Source organism: Ambystoma mexicanum, unplaced genomic scaffold, assembly GCF_040938575.1.
Source record: "Ambystoma mexicanum isolate Mex_15411 unplaced genomic scaffold, UKY_AmexF1_1 Mex_scaf1, whole genome shotgun sequence".
Lineage (NCBI taxonomy): Eukaryota > Metazoa > Chordata > Amphibia > Caudata > Ambystomatidae > Ambystoma > Ambystoma mexicanum.
Genome location: NW_027182324.1, coordinates 2,773,595 through 2,791,962, shown reverse-complemented (window position 1 = coordinate 2,791,962; position 18,368 = coordinate 2,773,595). Strand labels below are relative to the sequence as shown.

Sequence of the window (18,368 nt, the reverse complement as noted above, 5' to 3'; positions counted from 1 at the left end):
TTCTGATGGCATCGCAACCTTGGGCAATATGACTCTAAGGTAGTGGAGTCCAGAGTTCTTGGATGCTTTGCCAACATTTCAAGCCTGACTGTGCTTCTAAATAGCATGAAACAGCAATCTTTGTACAAAGTTTTAATATTGGGGAGACAGATTGGTCGAAAAAAAAGCAGACAGGCGCTGCTGAGATTCGAACTCAGGATCTCCTGTTTACTAGACAGGCGCTTTAACCAACTAAGCCACAGCACCTTTTTTGCATCTGGTCTCCTTTCCTTCCTCATGTAATCATTTAGAAGTGAAATCCACTTTTTTAAGGCTGGGCTTCTGTTGCAATATAACTTTTCAAAATGTTTTCCAATTGACTGAAACTCCATTGCACAAAACGAGCATGTCATTAATCGTCGATTTAGAGTGGACTGCATTGCCCAGTGTGTGCATTGAGGAGCACATGTTCGTCTTTACTGGGGAGCAAGTTTGCACTCATGAATGTGGCAAAACATTCAAATCCGTAAGTGGGTGAACATTAAAGTCCTAGATGCTGCAAATCTCTATATCTGGATACGGAATGACTGAAAAAAGTTATGTCTCCAGTGTCAAAATGTGTGTAATGCACTAGTAATTCATTTCCTTTATTGACCAGTGAGGTAGCCATGTATGGAGGTGCTGTAGAGTGAAAATCAAGTTTCAAATGGGCAGTGATCCCTGTGCCTGGATAGCTCAGTCGGTAGAGCATCAGACTTTTAATCTGAGGGTCCAGGGTTCAAGTCCCTGTTCAGGCATACCTTTGCTTCTTTTACAAAAAATTAAGCAGGAAATATGAATTGCTCATTCTAATATGTGCTGTTTCTGATGGCATCGCAACCTTGGGCAATATGACTCTAAGGTAGTGGAGTCCAGAGTTCTTGGATGCTTTGCCAACATTTCAAGCCTGACTGTGCTTCTAAATAGCATGAAATAGCAATCTTTGTACAAAGTTTTAATATTGGGGAGACAGATTGGTCGAAAAAAAAGCAGACAGGCGCTGCTGAGATTCGAACTCAGGATCTCCTGTTTACTAGACAGGCGCTTTAACCAACTGAGCCACAGCACCTTTTTTGCATCTGGTCTCCTTTCCTTCCTCATGTAATCAATCAGAAGTGAAATCCACTTTTTTAAGGCTGGGCTTCTGTTGCAATATAACTTTTCAAAATGTTTTCCAATTGACTGAAACTCCATTGCACAAAACGAGCATGTCATTAATCGTCGATTTAGAGTGGACTGCATTGCCCAGTGTGTGCATTGAGGAGTACATGTTCGTCTTTACTGGGGAGCAAGTTTGCACTCATGAATGTGGCAAAACATTCAAATCCGTAAGTGGGTGAACATTAAAGTCCTAGATGCTGCAAATCTCTATATCTGGATATGGAATGACTGAAAAAAGTTATGTCTCCAGTGTCAAAATGTGTGTAATGCACTAGTAATTCATTTCCTTTATTGACCAGTGAGGTAGCCATGTATGGAGGTGCTGTAGAGTGAAAATCAAGTTTCAAATGGGCAGTGATCCCTGTGCCTGGATAGCTCAGTCGGTAGAGCATCAGACTTTTAATCTGAGGGTCCAGGGTTCAAGTCCCTGTTCAGGCGTATCTTTGCTTCTTTTACAAAAAATTTAGCAGGAAATATGAATTGCTCATTCTAATATGTGCTATTTCTGATGGCATCGCAACCTTGGGCAATATGACTCTAAGGTAGTGGAGTCCAGAATTCTTGGATGCTTTGCCAACATTTCAAGCCTGACTGTGCTTCTAAATAGCATGAAATAACAATCTTTGTACAAAGTTTTAATATTGGGGAGACAGATTGGTCGAAAAAAAAGCAGACAGGCGCTGCTGAGATTCGAACTCAGGATCTCCTGTTTACTAGACAGGCGCTTTAACCAACTAAGCCACAGCACCTCTTTTGCGTCTGATCTCCTTTCCTTCCTCATGTAATCATTTAGAAGTGAAATCCACTTTTTTTAAGGCTGGGCTTCTGTTGCGATATAACTTTACAAAATGTTTTCCAATTGACTGAAACTCCATTGCACAAAACGAGCATGTCATTAATCGTTGATTTAGAGTGGACTGCATTGCCCAGTGTGTGTATTGAGGAGCACATGTTCGCCTTTACTGGGGAGCAATTTTGCACTCATGAATGTGGCAAATCATTCAAATCCGTAAGTGGGTGAACATTAAAGTCCTAGATGCTGCAAATCTCTATATCTGGATACGGAATGACTGAAAAAAGTTATGTCTCCAGTGTCAAAATGTGTGTAATGCACTAGTAATTCATTTCCTTTATTGACCAGTGAGGTAGCCATGTATGGAGGTGCTGTAGAGTGAAAATCAAGTTTCAAATGGGCAGTGATCCCTGTGCCTGGATAGATCAGTCGTTAGAGCATCAGACTTTTAATCTGAGGGTCCAGGGTTCAAGTCCCTGTTCAGGCGTACCTTTGCTTCTTTTACAAAAAATTAAGCAGGAAATATGAATTGCTCATTCTAATATGTGCTGTTTCTGATGGCATCGCAACCTTGGGCAATATGACTCTAAGGTAGTGGAGTCCAGAGTTCTTGGATGCTTTGCCAACATTTCAAGCCTGACTGTGCTTCTAAATAGCATGAAATAGCAATCTTTGTACAAAGTTTTAATATTGGGGAGACAGATTGGTCGAAAAAAAAGCAGACAGGCGCTGCTGAGATTCAAACTCAGGATCTCCTGTTTACTAGACAGGCGCTTTAACCAACTAAGCCACAGCACCTTTTTTGCATCTGTTCTCCTTTCCTTCCTCATGTAATCAATCAGAAGTGAAATCCACTTTTTTAAGGCTGGGCTTCTGTTGCAATATAACTTTTCAAAATGTTTTCCAATTGACTGAAACTCCATTGCACAAAACGAGCATGTCATTAATCGTCGATTTAGAGTGGACTGCATTGCCCAGTGTGTGCATTGAGGAGCACATGTTCGTCTTTACTGGGGAGCAAGTTTGCACTCATGAATGTGGCAAAACATTCAAATCCGTAAGTGGGTGAACATTAAAGTCCTAGATGCTGCAAATCTCTATATCTGGATACGGAATGACTGAAAAAAGTTATGTCTCCAGTGTCAAAATGTGTGTAATGCACTAGTAATTCATTTCCTTTATTGACCAGTGAGGTAGCCATGTATGGAGGTGCTGTAGAGTGAAAATCAAGTTTCAAATGGGCAGTGATCCCTGTGCCTGGATAGCTCAGTCGGTAGAACATCAGACTTTTAATCTGAGGGTCCAGGGTTCAAGTCCCTGTTCAGGCGTACCTTTGCTTCTTTTACAAAAAATTAAGCAGGAAATATGAATTGCTCATTCTAATATGTGCTATTTCTGATGGCATCGCAACCTTGGGCAATATGACTCTAAGGTAGTGGAGTCCAGAGTTCTTGGATGCTTTGCCAACATTTCAAGCCTCACTGTGCTTCTAAATAGCATGAAATAGCAATCTTTGTACAAAGTTTTAATATTGGGGAGACAGATTGGTCGAAAAAAAAAGCAGACAGGCGCTGCTGAGATTCGAACTCAGGATCTCCTGTTTACTAGACAGGCGCTTTAACCAACTAAGCCACAGCACCCTTTTTGCATCTGGTCTCCTTTCCTTCCTCATGTAATCATTTAGAAGTGAAATCCACTTTTTTAAGGCTGGGCTTCTGTTGCAATATAACTTTTCAAAATGTTTTCCAATTGACTGAAACTCCATTGCACAAAACGAGCATGTCATTAATCGTCGATTTAGAGTGGACTGCATTGCCCAGTGTGTGCATTGAGGAGCACATGTTCGTCTTTACTGGGGAGCAAGTTTGCACTCATGAATGTGGCAAAACATTCAAATCCGTAAGTGGGTGAACATTAAAGTCCTAGATGCTGCAAATCTCTATATCTGGATACGGAATGACTGAAAAAAGTTATGTCTCCAGTGTCAAAATGTGTGTAATGCACTAGTAATTCATTTCCTTTATTGACCAGTGAGGTAGCCATGTATGGAGGTGCTGTAGAGTGAAAATCAAGTTTCAAATGGCAGTGATCCATCTGCCTGGATAGCTCAGTCGGTAGGGCATCAGACTTTTAATCTGAGGGTCCAGGGTTCAAGTCCCTGTTCAGGGGTACCTTTGCTTCTTTTACAAAAAATTAAGCAGGAAATATGAATTGCTCATTCTAATATGTGCTATTTCTGATGGCATCGCAACCTTGGGCAATATGACTCTAAGGTAGTGGAGTCCAGAGTTCTTGGATGCTTTGCCAACATATCAAGCCTGACTGTGCTTCTAAATAGCATGAAATAGCAATCTTTGTACAAAGTTTTAATATTTGGGAGACAGATTGGTCGAAAAAAAGCAGACAGGCGCTGCTGAGATTCGAACTCAGGATCTCCTGTTTACTAGACAGGGCTTTAACCAACTAAGCCACAGCACCTTTTTTGCATCTGGTCTCCTTTCCTTCCTCATGTAATCATTTAGAAGTGAAATCCACTTTTTTAAGGCTGGGCTTCTGTTGCAATATAACTTTTCAAAATGTTTTCCAATTGACTGAAACTCCATTGCACAAAACGAGCATGTCATTAATCGTCGATTTAGAGTGGACTGCATTGCCCAGTGTGTGCATTGAGGAGCACATGTTCGTCTTTACTGGGGAGCAAGTTTGCACTCATTAATGTGGCAAAACATTCAAATCCGTAAGTGGGTGAACATTAAAGTCCTAGATGCTGCAAATCTCTATATCTGGATACGGAATGACTGAAAAAAGTTATGTCTCCAGTGTCAAAATGTGTGTAATGCACTAGTAATTCATTTCCTTTATTGACCAGTGAGGTAGCCATGTATGGAGGTGCTGTAGAGTGAAAATCAAGTTTCAAATGGGCAGTGATCCCTGTGCCTGGATAGCTCAGTCGGTAGAGCATCAGACTTTTAATCTGAGGGTCCAGGGTTCAAGTCCCTGTTCAGGCGTATCTTTGCTTCTTTTACAAAAAATTTAGCAGGAAATATGAATTGCTCATTCTAATATGTGCTATTTCTGATGGCATCGCAACCTTGGGCAATATGACTCTAAGGTAGTGGAGTCCAGAATTCTTGGATGCTTTGCCAACGTTTCAAGCCTGACTGTGCTTCTAAATAGCATGAAATAACAATCTTTGTACAAAGTTTTAATATTGGGGAGACAGATTGGTCGAAAAAAAAGCAGACAGGCGCTGCTGAGATTCGAACTCAGGATCTCCTGTTTACTAGACAGGCGCTTTAACCAACTAAGCCACAGCACCTCTTTTGCATCTGATCTCCTGTCCTTCCTCATGTAATCATTTAGAAGTGAAATCCACTTTTTTTAAGGCTGGGCTTCTGTTGCAATATAACTTTACAAAATGTTTTCCAATTGACTGAAACTCCATTGCACAAAACGAGCATGTCATTAATCGTCGATTTAGAGTGGACTGCATTGCCCAGTGTGTGCATTGAGGAGCACATGTTCGCCTTTACTGGGGAGCAAGTTTGCACTCATGAATGTGGCAAAACATTCAAATCCGTAAGTGGGTGAACATTAAAGTCCTAGATGCTGCAAATCTCTATATCTGGATACGGAATGACTGAAAAAAGTTATGTCTCCAGTGTCAAAATGTGTGTAATGCACTAGTAATTCATTTCCTTTATTGACCAGTGAGGTAGCCATGTATGGAGGTGCTGTAGAGTGAAAATCAAGTTTCAAATGGGCAGTGATCCCTGTGCCTGGATAGCTCAGTCGGTAGAGCATCAGACTTTTAATCTGAGGGTCCAGGGTTCAAGTCCCTGTTCAGGCATACCTTTGCTTCTTTTACAAAAAATTAAGCAGGAAATATGAATTGCTCATTCTAATATGTGCTGTTTCTGATGGCATCGCAACCTTGGGCAATATGACTCTAAGGTAGTGGAGTCCAGAGTTCTTGGATGCTTTGCCAACATTTCAAGCCTGACTGTGCTTCTAAATAGCATGAAATAGCAATCTTTGTACAAAGTTTTAATATTGGGGAGACAGATTGGTCGAAAAAAAAGCAGACAGGCGCTGCTGAGATTCGAACTCAGGATCTCCTGTTTACTAGACAGGCGCTTTAACCAACTGAGCCACAGCACCTTTTTTGCATCTGGTCTCCTTTCCTTCCTCATGTAATCAATCAGAAGTGAAATCCACTTTTTTAAGGCTGGGCTTCTGTTGCAATATAACTTTTCAAAATGTTTTCCAATTGACTGAAACTCCATTGCACAAAACGAGCATGTCATTAATCGTCGATTTAGAGTGGACTGCATTGCCCAGTGTGTGCATTGAGGAGCACATGTTCGTCTTTACTGGGGAGCAAGTTTGCACTCATGAATGTGGCAAAACATTCAAATCCGTAAGTGGGTGAACATTAAAGTCCTAGATGCTGCAAATCTCTATATCTGGATATGGAATGACTGAAAAAAGTTATGTCTCCAGTGTCAAAATGTGTGTAATGCACTAGTAATTCATTTCCTTTATTGACCAGTGAGGTAGCCATGTATGGAGGTGCTGTAGAGTGAAAATCAAGTTTCAAATGGGCAGTGATCCCTGTGCCTGGATAGCTCAGTCGGTAGAGCATCAGACTTTTAATCTGAGGGTCCAGGGTTCAAGTCCCTGTTCAGGTGTATCTTTGCTTCTTTTACAAAAAATTTAGCAGGAAATATGAATTGCTCATTCTAATATGTGCTATTTCTGATGGCATCGCAACCTTGGGCAATATGACTCTAAGGTAGTGGAGTCCAGAATTCTTGGATGCTTTGCCAACATTTCAAGCCTGACTGTGCTTCTAAATAGCATGAAATAACAATCTTTGTACAAAGTTTTAATATTGGGGAGACAGATTGGTCGAAAAAAAAGCAGACAGGCGCTGCTGAGATTCGAACTCAGGATCTCCTGTTTACTAGACAGGCGCTTTAACCAACTAATCCACAGCACCTCTTTTGCATCTGATCTCCTTTCCTTCCTCATGTAATCATTTAGAAGTGAAATCCACTTTTTTTAAGGCTGGGCTTCTGTTGCGATATAACTTTACAAAATGTTTTCCAATTGACTGAAACTCCATTGCACAAAACGAGCATGTCATTAATCGTTGATTTAGAGTGGACTGCATTGCCCAGTGTGTGTATTGAGGAGCACATGTTCGCCTTTACTGGGGAGCAATTTTGCACTCATGAATGTGGCAAATCATTCAAATCCGTAAGTGGGTGAACATTAAAGTCCTAGATGCTGCAAATCTCTATATCTGGATACGGAATGACTGAAAAAAGTTATGTCTCCAGTGTCAAATGTGTGTAATGCACTAGTAATTCATTTCTAAATAGCATGAAATAGCAATCTTTGTACAAAGTTTTAATATTGGGGAGACAGATTGGTCGAAAAAAAAGCAGACAGGCGCTGCTGAGATTCAAACTCAGGATCTCCTGTTTACTAGACAGGCGCTTTAACCAACTAAGCCACAGCACCTTTTTTGCATCTGGTCTCCTTTCCTTCCTCATGTAATCAATCAGAAGTGAAATCCACTTTTTTAAGGCTGGGCTTCTGTTGCAATATAACTTTTCAAAATGTTTTCCAATTGACTGAAACTCCATTGCACAAAACGAGCATGTCATTAATCGTCGATTTAGAGTGGACTGCATTGCCCAGTGTGTGCATTGAGGAGCACATGTTCGTCTTTACTGGGGAGCAAGTTTGCACTCATGAATGTGGCAAAACATTCAAATCCGTAAGTGGGTGAACATTAAAGTCCTAGATGCTGCAAATCTCTATATCTGGATACGGAATGACTGAAAAAAGTTATGTCTCCAGTGTCAAAATGTGTGTAATGCACTAGTAATTCATTTCCTTTATTGACCAGTGAGGTAGCCATGTATGGAGGTGCTGTAGAGTGAAAATCAAGTTTCAAATGGGCAGTGATCCCTGTGCCTGGATAGCTCAGTCGGTAGAACATCAGACTTTTAATCTGAGGGTCCAGGGTTCAAGTCCCTGTTCACGCGTACCTTTGCTTCTTTTACAAAAAATTAAGCAGGAAATATGAATTGCTCATTCTAATATGTGCTATTTCTGATGGCATCGCAACCTTGGGCAATATGACTCTAAGGTAGTGGAGTCCAGAGTTCTTGGATGCTTTGCCAACATTTCAAGCCTCACTGTGCTTCTAAATAGCATGAAATAGCAATCTTTGTACAAAGTTTTAATATTGGGGAGACAGATTGGTCGAAAAAAAAGCAGACAGGCGCTGCTGAGATTCGAACTCAGGATCTCCTGTTTACTAGACAGGCGCTTTAACCAACTAAGCCACAGCACCCTTTTTGCATCTGGTCTCCTTTCCTTCCTCATGTAATCATTTAGAAGTGAAATCCACTTTTTTAAGGCTGGGCTTCTGTTGCAATATAACTTTTCAAAATGTTTTCCAATTGACTGAAACTCCATTGCACAAAACGAGCATGTCATTAATCGTCGATTTAGAGTGGACTGCATTGCCCAGTGTGTGCATTGAGGAGCACATGTTCGTCTTTACTGGGGAGCAAGTTTGCACTCATGAATGTGGCAAAACATTCAAATCCGTAAGTGGGTGAACATTAAAGTCCTAGATGCTGCAAATCTCTATATCTGGATACGGAATGACTGAAAAAAGTTATGTCTCCAGTGTCAAAATGTGTGTAATGCACTAGTAATTCATTTCCTTTATTGACCAGTGAGGTAGCCATGTATGGAGGTGCTGTAGAGTGAAAATCAAGTTTCAAATGGCAGTGATCCATCTGCCTGGATAGCTCAGTCGGTAGGGCATCAGACTTTTAATCTGAGGGTCCAGGGTTCAAGTCCCTGTTCAGGCGTACCTTTGCTTCTTTTACAAAAAATTTAGCAGGAAATATGAATTGCTCATTCTAATATGTGCTATTTCTGATGGCATCGCAACCTTGGGCAATATGACTCTAAGGTAGTGGAGTCCAGAGTTCTTGGATGCTTTGCCAACATATCAAGCCTGACTGTGCTTCTAAATAGCATGAAATAGCAATCTTTGTACAAAGTTTTAATATTGGGGAGACAGATTGGTCGAAAAAAAAGCAGACAGGCGCTGCTGAGGTTCGAACTCAAGATCTCCAGTTTACTAGACAGGCGCTTTAACCAACTAAGCCACAGCACCTCTTTTGCATCTGATCTCCTGTCCTTCCTCATGTAATCATTTAGAAGTGAAATCCACTTTTTTTAAGGCTGGGCTTCTGTTGCAATATAACTTTACAAAATGTTTTCCAATTGACTGAAACTCCATTGCACAAAACGAGCATGTCATTAATCGTTGATTTAGAGTGGACTGCATTGCCCAGTGTGTGTATTGAGGAGCACATGTTCGCCTTTACTGGGGAGCAAGTTTGCACTCATGAATGTGGCAAAACATTCAAATCCGTAAGTGGGTGAACATTAAAGTCCTAGATGCTGCAAATCTCTATATCTGGATACGGAATGACTGAAAAAAGTTATGTCTCCAGTGTCAAAATGTGTGTAATGCACTAGTAATTCATTTCCTTTATTGACCAGTGAGGTAGCCATGTATGGAGGTGCTGTAGAGTGAAAATCAAGTTTCAAATGGGCAGTGGTCCTTGTGCCTGGATAGCTCAGTCGGTAGAGCATCAGACTTTTAATCTGAGGGTCCAGGGTTCAAGTCCCTGTTCAGGCGTACCTTTGCTTCTTTTACAAAAAATTAAGCAGGAAATATGAATTGCTCATTCTAATATGTGCTATTTCTGATGGCATCGCAACCTTGGGCAATATGATTCTAAGGTAGTGGAGTCCAGAGTTCTTGGATGCTTTGCCAACATTTCAAGCCTGACTGTGCTTCTAAATAGCATGAAATAGCAATCTTTGTACAAAGTTTTAATATTGGGGAGACAGATTGGTCGAAAAAAAAGCAGACAGGCGCTGCTGAGATTCGAACTCAGGATCTCCTGTTTACTAGACAGGCGCTTTAACCAACTAAGCCACAGCACCTTTTTTGCATCTGGTCTCCTTTCCTTCCTCATGTAATCATTTAGAAGTGAAATCCACTTTTTTAAGGCTGGGCTTCTGTTGCAATATAACTTTTCAAAATGTTTTCCAATTGACTGAAACTCCATTGCACAAAACGAGCATGTCATTAATCGTCGATTTAGAGTGGACTGCATTGCCCAGTGTGTGCATTGTGGAGCACATGTTCGTCTTTACTGGGGAGCAAGTTTGCACTCATGAATGTGGCAAAACATTCAAATCCGTAAGTGGGTGAACATTAAAGTCCTAGATGCTGCAAATCTCTATATCTGGATACGGAATGACTGAAAAAAGTTATGTCTCCAGTGTCAAAATGTGTGTAATGCACTAGTAATTCATTTCCTTTATTGACCAGTGAGGTAGCCATGTATGGAGGTGCTGTAGAGTGAAAATCAAGTTTCAAATGGGCAGTGATCCTTGTGCCTGGATAGCTCAGTCGGTAGAGCATCAGACTTTTAATCTGAGGGTCCAGGGTTCAAGTCCCTGTTCAGGCGTACCTTTGCTTCTTTTACAAAAAATTAAGCAGGAAATATGAATTGCTCATTCTAATATGTGCTATTTCTGATGGCATCGCAACCTTGGGCAATATGATTCTAAGGTAGTGGAGTCCAGAGTTCTTGGATGCTTTGCCAACATTTCAAGCCTGACTGTGCTTCTAAATAGCATGAAATAGCAATCTTTGTACAAAGTTTTAATATTGGGGAGACAGATTGGTCGAAAAAAAAGCAGACAGGCGCTGCTGAGATTCGAACTCAGGATCTCCTGTTTACTAGACAGGCGCTTTAACCAACTAAGCCACAGCACCTTTTTTGCATCTGGTCTCCTTTCCTTCCTCATGTAATCATTTAGAAGTGAAATCCACTTTTTTAAGGCTGGGCTTCTGTTGCAATATAACTTTTCAAAATGTTTTCCAATTGACTGAAACTCCATTGCACAAAACGAGCATGTCATTAATCGTCGATTTAGAGTGGACTGCATTGCCCAGTGTGTGCATTGAGGAGCACATGTTCGTCTTTACTGGGGAGCAAGTTTGCACTCATGAATGTGGCAAAACATTCAAATCCGTAAGTGGGTGAACATTAAAGTCCTAGATGCTGCAAATCTCTATATCTGGATACGGAATGACTGAAAAAAGTTATGTCTCCAGTGTCAAAATGTGTGTAATGCACTAGTAATTCATTTCCTTTATTGACCAGTGAGGTAGCCATGTATGGAGGTGCTGTAGAGTGAAAATCAAGTTTCAAATGGGCTGTGATCCTTGTGCCTGGATAGCTCAGTCGGTAGAGCATCAGACTTTTAATCTGAGGGTCCAGGGTTCAAGTCCCTGTTCAGGCGTACCTTTGCTTCTTTTACAAAAAATTAAGCAGGAAATATGAATTGCTCATTCTAATATGTGCTATTTCTGATGGCATCGCAACCTTGGGCAATATGACTCTAAGGTAGTGGAGTCCAGAGTTCTTGGGTGCTTTGCCAACATTTCAAGCCTGACTGTGCTTCTAAATAGCATGAAACAGCAATCTTTGTACAAAGTTTTAATATTGGGGAGACAGATTGGTCGAAAAAAAAGCAGACAGGCGCTGCTGAGATTCGAACTCAGGATCTCCTGTTTACTAGACAGGCGCTTTAACCAACTAAGCCACAGCACCTTTTTTGCATCTGGTCTCCTTTCCTTCCTCATGTAATCATTTAGAAGTGAAATCCACTTTTTTAAGGCTGGGCTTCTGTTGCAATATAACTTTTCAAAATGTTTTCCAATTGACTGAAACTCCATTGCACAAAACGAGCATGTCATTAATCGTCGATTTAGAGTGGACTGCATTGCCCAGTGTGTGCATTGAGGAGCACATGTTCGTCTTTACTGGGGAGCAAGTTTGCACTCATGAATGTGGCAAAACATTCAAATCCGTAAGTGGGTGAACATTAAAGTCCTAGATGCTGCAAATCTCTATATCTGGATACGGAATGACTGAAAAAAGTTATGTCTCCAGTGTCAAAATGTGTGTAATGCACTAGTAATTCATTTCCTTTATTGACCAGTGAGGTAGCCATGTATGGAGGTGCTGTAGAGTGAAAATCAAGTTTCAAATGGGCAGTGATCCCTGTGCCTGGATAGCTCAGTCGGTAGAGCATCAGACTTTTAATCTGAGGGTCCAGGGTTCAAGTCCCTGTTCAGGCGTATCTTTGCTTCTTTTACAAAAAATTTAGCAGGAAATATGAATTGCTCATTCTAATATGTGCTATTTCTGATGGCATCGCAACCTTGGGCAATATGACTCTAAGGTAGTGGAGTCCAGAATTCTTGGATGCTTTGCCAACATTTCAAGCCTGACTGTGCTTCTAAATAGCATTAAAATAACAATCTTTGTACAAAGTTTTAATATTGGGGAGACAGATTGGTCGAAAAAAAAGCAGACAGGCGCTGCTGAGATTCGAACTCAGGATCTCCTGTTTACTAGACAGGCGCTTTAACCAACTAAGCCACAGCACCTCTTTTGCATCTGATCTCCTGTCCTTCCTCATGTAATCATTTAGAAGTGAAATCCACTTTTTTTAAGGCTGGGCTTCTGTTGCAATATAACTTTACAAAATGTTTTCCAATTGACTGAAACTCCATTGCACAAAACGAGCATGTCATTAATCGTTGATTTAGAGTGGACTGCATTGCCCAGTGTGTGTATTGAGGAGCACATGTTCGCCTTTACTGGGGAGCAATTTTGCACTCATGAATGTGGCAAAACATTCAAATCCGTAAGTGGGTGAACATTAAAGTCCTAGATGCTGCAAATCTCTATATCTGGATACGGAATGACTGAAAAAAGTTATGTCTCCAGTGTCAAAATGTGTGTAATGCACTAGTAATTCATTTCCTTTATTGACCAGTGAGGTAGCCATGTATGGAGGTGCTGTAGAGTGAAAATCAAGTTTCAAATGGGCAGTGATCCCTGTGCCTGGATAGCTCAGTCGGTAGAGCATCAGACTTTTAATCTGAGGGTCCAGGGTTCAAGTCCCTGTTCAGGCGTATCTTTGCTTCTTTTACAAAAAATTTAGCAGGAAATATGAATTGCTCATTCTAATATGTGCTATTTCTGATGGCATCGCAACCTTGGGCAATATGACTCTAAGGTAGTGGAGTCCAGAATTCTTGGATGCTTTGCCAACATTTCAAGCCTGACTGTGCTTCTAAATAGCATGAAATAACAATCTTTGTACAAAGTTTTAATATTGGGGAGACAGATTGGTCGAAAAAAAAGCAGACAGGCGCTGCTGAGATTCGAACTCAGGATCTCCTGTTTACTAGACAGGCGCTTTAACCAACTAAGCCACAGCACCTCTTTTGCATCTGATCTCCTTTCCTTCCTCATGTAATCATTTAGAAGTGAAATCCACTTTTTTTTAGGCTGGGCTTCTGTTGCAATATAACTTTACAAAATGTTTTCCAATTGACTGAAACTCCATTGCACAAAACGAGCATGTCATTAATCGTTGATTTAGAGTGGACTGCATTGCCCAGTGTGTGTATTGAGGAGCACATGTTCGCCTTTACTGGGGAGCAATTTTGCACTCATGAATGTGGCAAAACATTCAAATCCGTAAGTGGGTGAACATTAAAGTCCTAGATGCTGCAAATCTCTATATCTGGATACGGAATGACTGAAAAAAGTTATGTCTCCAGTGTCAAAATGTGTGTAATGCACTAGTAATTCATTTCCTTTATTGACCAGTGAGGTAGCCATGTATGGAGGTGCTGTAGAGTGAAAATCAAGTTTCAAATGGGCAGTGATCCCTGTGCCTGGATAGCTCAGTCGGTAGAGCATCAGACTTTTAATCTGAGGGTCCAGGGTTCAAGTCCCTGTTCAGGCGTACCTTTGCTTCTTTTACAAAAAATTTAGCAGGAAATATGAATTGCTCATTCTAATATGTGCTATTTCTGATGGCATCGCAACCTTGGGCAATATGACTCTAAGGTAGTGGAGTCCAGAATTCTTGGATGCTTTGCCAACATTTCAAGCCTGACTGTGCTTCTAAATAGCATGAAATAACAATCTTTGTACAAAGTTTTAATATTGGGGAGACAGATTGGTCGAAAAAAAAGCAGACAGGCGCTGCTGAGATTCGAACTCAGGATCTCCTGTTTACTAGACAGGCGCTTTAACCAACTAAGCCACAGCACCTTTTTTGCATCTGGTCTCCTTTCCTTCCTCATGTAATCATTTAGAAGTGAAATCCACTTTTTTAAGGCTGGGCTTCTGTTGCAATATAACTTTTCAAAATGTTTTCCAATTGACTGAAACTCCATTGCACAAAACGAGCATGTCATTAATCGTCGATTTAGAGTGGACTGCATTGCCCAGTGTGTGCATTGAGGAGCACATGTTCGTCTTTACTGGGGAGCAAGTTTGCACTCATGAATGTGGCAAAACATTCAAATCCGTAAGTGGGTGAACATTAAAGTTCTAGATGCTGCAAATCTCTATATCTGGATACGGAATGACTGAAAAAAGTTATGTCTCCAGTGTCAAAATGTGTGTAATGCACTAGTAATTCATTTCCTTTATTGACCAGTGAGGTAGCCATGTATGGAGGTGCTGTAGAGTGAAAATCAAGTTTCAAATGGGCAGTGATCCTTGTGCCTGGATAGCTCAGTCGGTAGAGCATCAGACTTTTAATCTGAGGGTCCAGGGTTCAAGTCCCTGTTCAGGCGTATCTTTGCTTCTTTTACAAAAAATTTAGCAGGAAATATGAATTGCTCATTCTAATATGTGCTATTTCTGATGGCATCGCAACCTTGGGCAATATGACTCTAAGGTAGTGGAGTCCAGAATTCTTGGATGCTTTGCCAACATTTCAAGCCTGACTGTGCTTCTAAATAGCATGAAATAGCAATCTTTGTACAAAGTTTTAATATTGGGGAGACAGATTGGTCGAAAAAAAAGCAGACAGGCGCTGCTGAGATTCGAACTCAGGATCTCCTGTTTACTAGACAGGCGCTTTAACCAACTAAGCCACAGCACCTTTTTTGCATCTGGTCTCCTTTCCTTCCTCATGTAATCATTTAGAAGTGAAATCCACTTTTTTAAGGCTGGGCTTCTGTTGCAATATAACTTTTCAAAATGTTTTCCAATTGACTGAAACTCCATTGCACAAAACGAGCATGTCATTAATCGTCGATTTAGAGTGGACTGCATTGCCCAGTGTGTGCATTGAGGAGCACATGTTCGTCTTTACTGGGGAGCAAGTTTGCACTCATGAATGTGGCAAAACATTCAAATCCGTAAGTGGGTGAACATTAAAGTCCTAGATGCTGCAAATCTCTATATCTGGATACGGAATGACTGAAAAAAGTTATGTCTCCAGTGTCAAAATGTGTGTAATGCACTAGTAATTCATTTCCTTTATTGACCAGTGAGGTAGCCATGTATGGAGGTGCTGTAGAGTGAAAATCAAGTTTCAAATGGGCAGTGATCCTTGTGCCTGGATAGCTCAGTCGGTAGAGCATCAGACTTTTAATCTGAGGGTCCAGGGTTCAAGTCCCTGTTCAGGCGTACCTTTGCTTCTTTTACAAAAAATTAAGCAGGAAATATGAATTGCTCATTCTAATATGTGCTATTTCTGATGGCATCGCAACCTTGGGCAATATGACTCTAAGGTAGTGGAGTCCAGAGTTCTTGGATGCTTTGCCAACATTTCAAGCCTGACTGTGCTTCTAAATAGCATGAAACAGCAATCTTTGTACAAAGTTTTAATATTGGGGAGACAGATTGGTCGAAAAAAAAGCAGACAGGCGCTGTTGAGATTCGAACTCAGGATCTCCTGTTTACTAGACAGGCGCTTTAACCAACTAAGCCACAGCACCTTTTTTGCATCTGGTCTCCTTTCCTTCCTCATGTAATCATTTAGAAGTGAAATCCACTTTTTTAAGGCTGGGCTTCTGTTGCAATATAACTTTTCAAAATGTTTTCCAATTGACTGAAACTCCATTGCACAAAACGAGCATGTCATTAATCGTCGATTTAGAGTAGACTGCATTGCCCAGTGTGTGCATTGAGGAGCACATGTTCGTCTTTACTGGGGAGCAAGTTTGCACTCATGAATGTGGCAAAACATTCAAATCCGTAAGTGGGTGAACATTAAAGTCCTAGATGCTGCAAATCTCTATATCTGGATACGGAATGACTGAAAAAAGTTATGTCTCCAGTGTCAAAATGTGTGTAATGCACTAGTAATTCATTTCCTTTATTGACCAGTGAGGTAGCCATGTATGGAGGTGCTGTAGAGTGAAAATCAAGTTTCAAATGGGCAGTGATCCTTGTGCCTGGATAGCTCAGTCGGTAGAGCATCAGACTTTTAATCTGAGGGTCCAGGGTTCAAGTCCCTGTTCAGGCGTACCTTTGCTTCTTTTACAAAAAATTAAGCAGGAAATATGAATTGCTCATTCTAATATGTGCTATTTCTGATGGCATCGCAACCTTGGGCAATATGACTCTAAGGTAGTGGAGTCCAGAGTTCTTGGATGCTTTGCCAACATTTCAAGCCTGACTGTGCTTCTAAATAGCATGAAACAGCAATCTTTGTACAAAGTTTTAATATTGGGGAGACAGATTGGTCGAAAAAAAAGCAGACAGGCGCTGCTGAGATTCGAACTCAGGATCTCCTGTTTACTAGACAGGCGCTTTAACCAACTAAGCCACAGCACCTTTTTTGCATCTGGTCTCCTTTCCTTCCTCATGTAATCATTTAGAAGTGAAATCCACTTTTTTAAGGCTGGGCTTCTGTTGCAATATAACTTTTCAAAATGTTTTCCAATTGACTGAAACTCCATTGCACAAAACGAGCATGTCATTAATCGTCGATTTAGAGTGGACTGCATTGCCCAGTGTGTGCATTGAGGAGCACATGTTCGTCTTTACTGGGGAGCAAGTTTGCACTCATGAATGTGGCAAAACATTCAAATCCGTAAGTGGGTGAACATTAAAGTCCTAGATGCTGCAAATCTCTATATCTGGATACGGAATGACTGAAAAAAGTTATGTCTCCAGTGTCAAAATGTGTGTAATGCACTAGTAATTCATTTCCTTTATTGACCAGTGAGGTAGCCATGTATGGAGGTGCTGTAGAGTGAAAATCAAGTTTCAAATGGGCAGTGATCCCTGTGCCTGGATAGCTCAGTCGGTAGAGCATCAGACTTTTAATCTGAGGGTCCAGGGTTCAAGTCCCTGTTCAGGCGTATCTTTGCTTCTTTTACAAAAAATTTAGCAGGAAATATGAATTGCTCATTCTAATATGTGCTATTTCTGATGGCATCGCAACCTTGGGCAATATGACTCTAAGGTAGTGGAGTCCAGAATTCTTGGATGCTTTGCCAACATTTCAAGCCTGACTGTGCTTCTAAATAGCATGAAATAACAATCTTTGTACAAAGTTTTAATATTGGGGAGACAGATTGGTCGAAAAAAAAGCAGACAGGCGCTGCTAAGATTCGAACTCAGGATCTCCTGTTTACTAGACAGGCGCTTTAACCAACTAAGCCACAGCACCTCTTTTGCATCTGATCTCCTTTCCTTCCTCATGTAATCATTTAGAAGTGAAATCCACTTTTTTTAAGGCTGGGCTTCTGTTGCAATATAACTTTACAAAATGTTTTCCAATTGACTGAAACTCCATTGCACAAAACGAGCATGTCATTAATCGTTGATTTAGAGTGGACTGCATTGCCCAGTGTGTGTATTGAGGAGCACATGTTCGCCTTTACTGGGGAGCAATTTTGCACTCATGAATGTGGCAAAACATTCAAATCCGTAAGTGGGTGAACATTAAAGTCCTAGATGCTGCAAATCTCTATATCTGGATACGGAATGACTGAAAAAAGTTATGTCTCCAGTGTCAAAATGTGTGTAATGCACTAGTAATTCATTTCCTTTATTGACCAGTGAGGTAGCCATGTATGGAGGTGCTGTAGAGTGAAAATCAAGTTTCAAATGGGCAGTGATCCCTGTGCCTGGATAGCTCAGTCGGTAGAGCATCAGACTTTTAATCTGAGGGTCCAGGGTTCAAGTCCCTGTTCAGGCGTACCTTTGCTTCTTTTACAAAAAATTTAGCAGGAAATATGAATTGCTCATTCTAATATGTGCTATTTCTGATGGCATCGCAACCTTGGGCAATATGACTCTAAGGTAGTGGAGTCCAGAATTCTTGGATGCTTTGCCAACATTTCAAGCCTGACTGTGCTTCTAAATAGCATGAAATAACAATCTTTGTACAAAGTTTTAATATTGGGGAGACAGATTGGTCGAAAAAAAAGCAGACAGGC

General features: G+C 40.9%; 15 non-coding genes across 15 annotated transcripts; 2 read left to right on the top strand and 13 right to left on the bottom strand.

Annotated features, from left to right (window-relative positions):
• Positions 1-172: 172 nt before the first annotated feature.
• Positions 173-246, bottom strand: TRNAT-AGU (transfer RNA threonine (anticodon AGU)). The gene has a single exon. It is a non-coding gene; the product is annotated as a tRNA-Thr (tRNA).
• A 457-nt stretch (positions 247-703) lies between these two features.
• Positions 704-776, top strand: TRNAK-UUU (transfer RNA lysine (anticodon UUU)). Its single transcript has one exon. It is a non-coding gene; the product is annotated as a tRNA-Lys (tRNA).
• A 1,078-nt stretch (positions 777-1,854) lies between these two features.
• TRNAT-AGU (transfer RNA threonine (anticodon AGU)) lies at positions 1,855-1,928 on the bottom strand. The gene has a single exon. It is a non-coding gene; the product is annotated as a tRNA-Thr (tRNA).
• Positions 1,929-3,538: 1,610 nt separating this feature from the next.
• Positions 3,539-3,612, bottom strand: TRNAT-AGU (transfer RNA threonine (anticodon AGU)). The gene has a single exon. It is a non-coding gene; the product is annotated as a tRNA-Thr (tRNA).
• A 1,605-nt stretch (positions 3,613-5,217) lies between these two features.
• TRNAT-AGU (transfer RNA threonine (anticodon AGU)) lies at positions 5,218-5,291 on the bottom strand. Its single transcript has one exon. It is a non-coding gene; the product is annotated as a tRNA-Thr (tRNA).
• Positions 5,292-5,749: 458 nt separating this feature from the next.
• TRNAK-UUU (transfer RNA lysine (anticodon UUU)) lies at positions 5,750-5,822 on the top strand. Its single transcript has one exon. It is a non-coding gene; the product is annotated as a tRNA-Lys (tRNA).
• Positions 5,823-8,268: 2,446 nt separating this feature from the next.
• Positions 8,269-8,342, bottom strand: TRNAT-AGU (transfer RNA threonine (anticodon AGU)). Its single transcript has one exon. It is a non-coding gene; the product is annotated as a tRNA-Thr (tRNA).
• A 1,608-nt stretch (positions 8,343-9,950) lies between these two features.
• On the bottom strand, positions 9,951-10,024 carry TRNAT-AGU (transfer RNA threonine (anticodon AGU)). The gene has a single exon. It is a non-coding gene; the product is annotated as a tRNA-Thr (tRNA).
• A 767-nt stretch (positions 10,025-10,791) lies between these two features.
• On the bottom strand, positions 10,792-10,865 carry TRNAT-AGU (transfer RNA threonine (anticodon AGU)). The gene has a single exon. It is a non-coding gene; the product is annotated as a tRNA-Thr (tRNA).
• Positions 10,866-11,632: 767 nt separating this feature from the next.
• On the bottom strand, positions 11,633-11,706 carry TRNAT-AGU (transfer RNA threonine (anticodon AGU)). The gene has a single exon. It is a non-coding gene; the product is annotated as a tRNA-Thr (tRNA).
• A 768-nt stretch (positions 11,707-12,474) lies between these two features.
• TRNAT-AGU (transfer RNA threonine (anticodon AGU)) lies at positions 12,475-12,548 on the bottom strand. The gene has a single exon. It is a non-coding gene; the product is annotated as a tRNA-Thr (tRNA).
• Positions 12,549-13,316: 768 nt separating this feature from the next.
• Positions 13,317-13,390, bottom strand: TRNAT-AGU (transfer RNA threonine (anticodon AGU)). Its single transcript has one exon. It is a non-coding gene; the product is annotated as a tRNA-Thr (tRNA).
• A 768-nt stretch (positions 13,391-14,158) lies between these two features.
• On the bottom strand, positions 14,159-14,232 carry TRNAT-AGU (transfer RNA threonine (anticodon AGU)). Its single transcript has one exon. It is a non-coding gene; the product is annotated as a tRNA-Thr (tRNA).
• A 767-nt stretch (positions 14,233-14,999) lies between these two features.
• TRNAT-AGU (transfer RNA threonine (anticodon AGU)) lies at positions 15,000-15,073 on the bottom strand. The gene has a single exon. It is a non-coding gene; the product is annotated as a tRNA-Thr (tRNA).
• Positions 15,074-16,681: 1,608 nt separating this feature from the next.
• TRNAT-AGU (transfer RNA threonine (anticodon AGU)) lies at positions 16,682-16,755 on the bottom strand. The gene has a single exon. It is a non-coding gene; the product is annotated as a tRNA-Thr (tRNA).
• Positions 16,756-18,368: the final 1,613 nt, after the last annotated feature.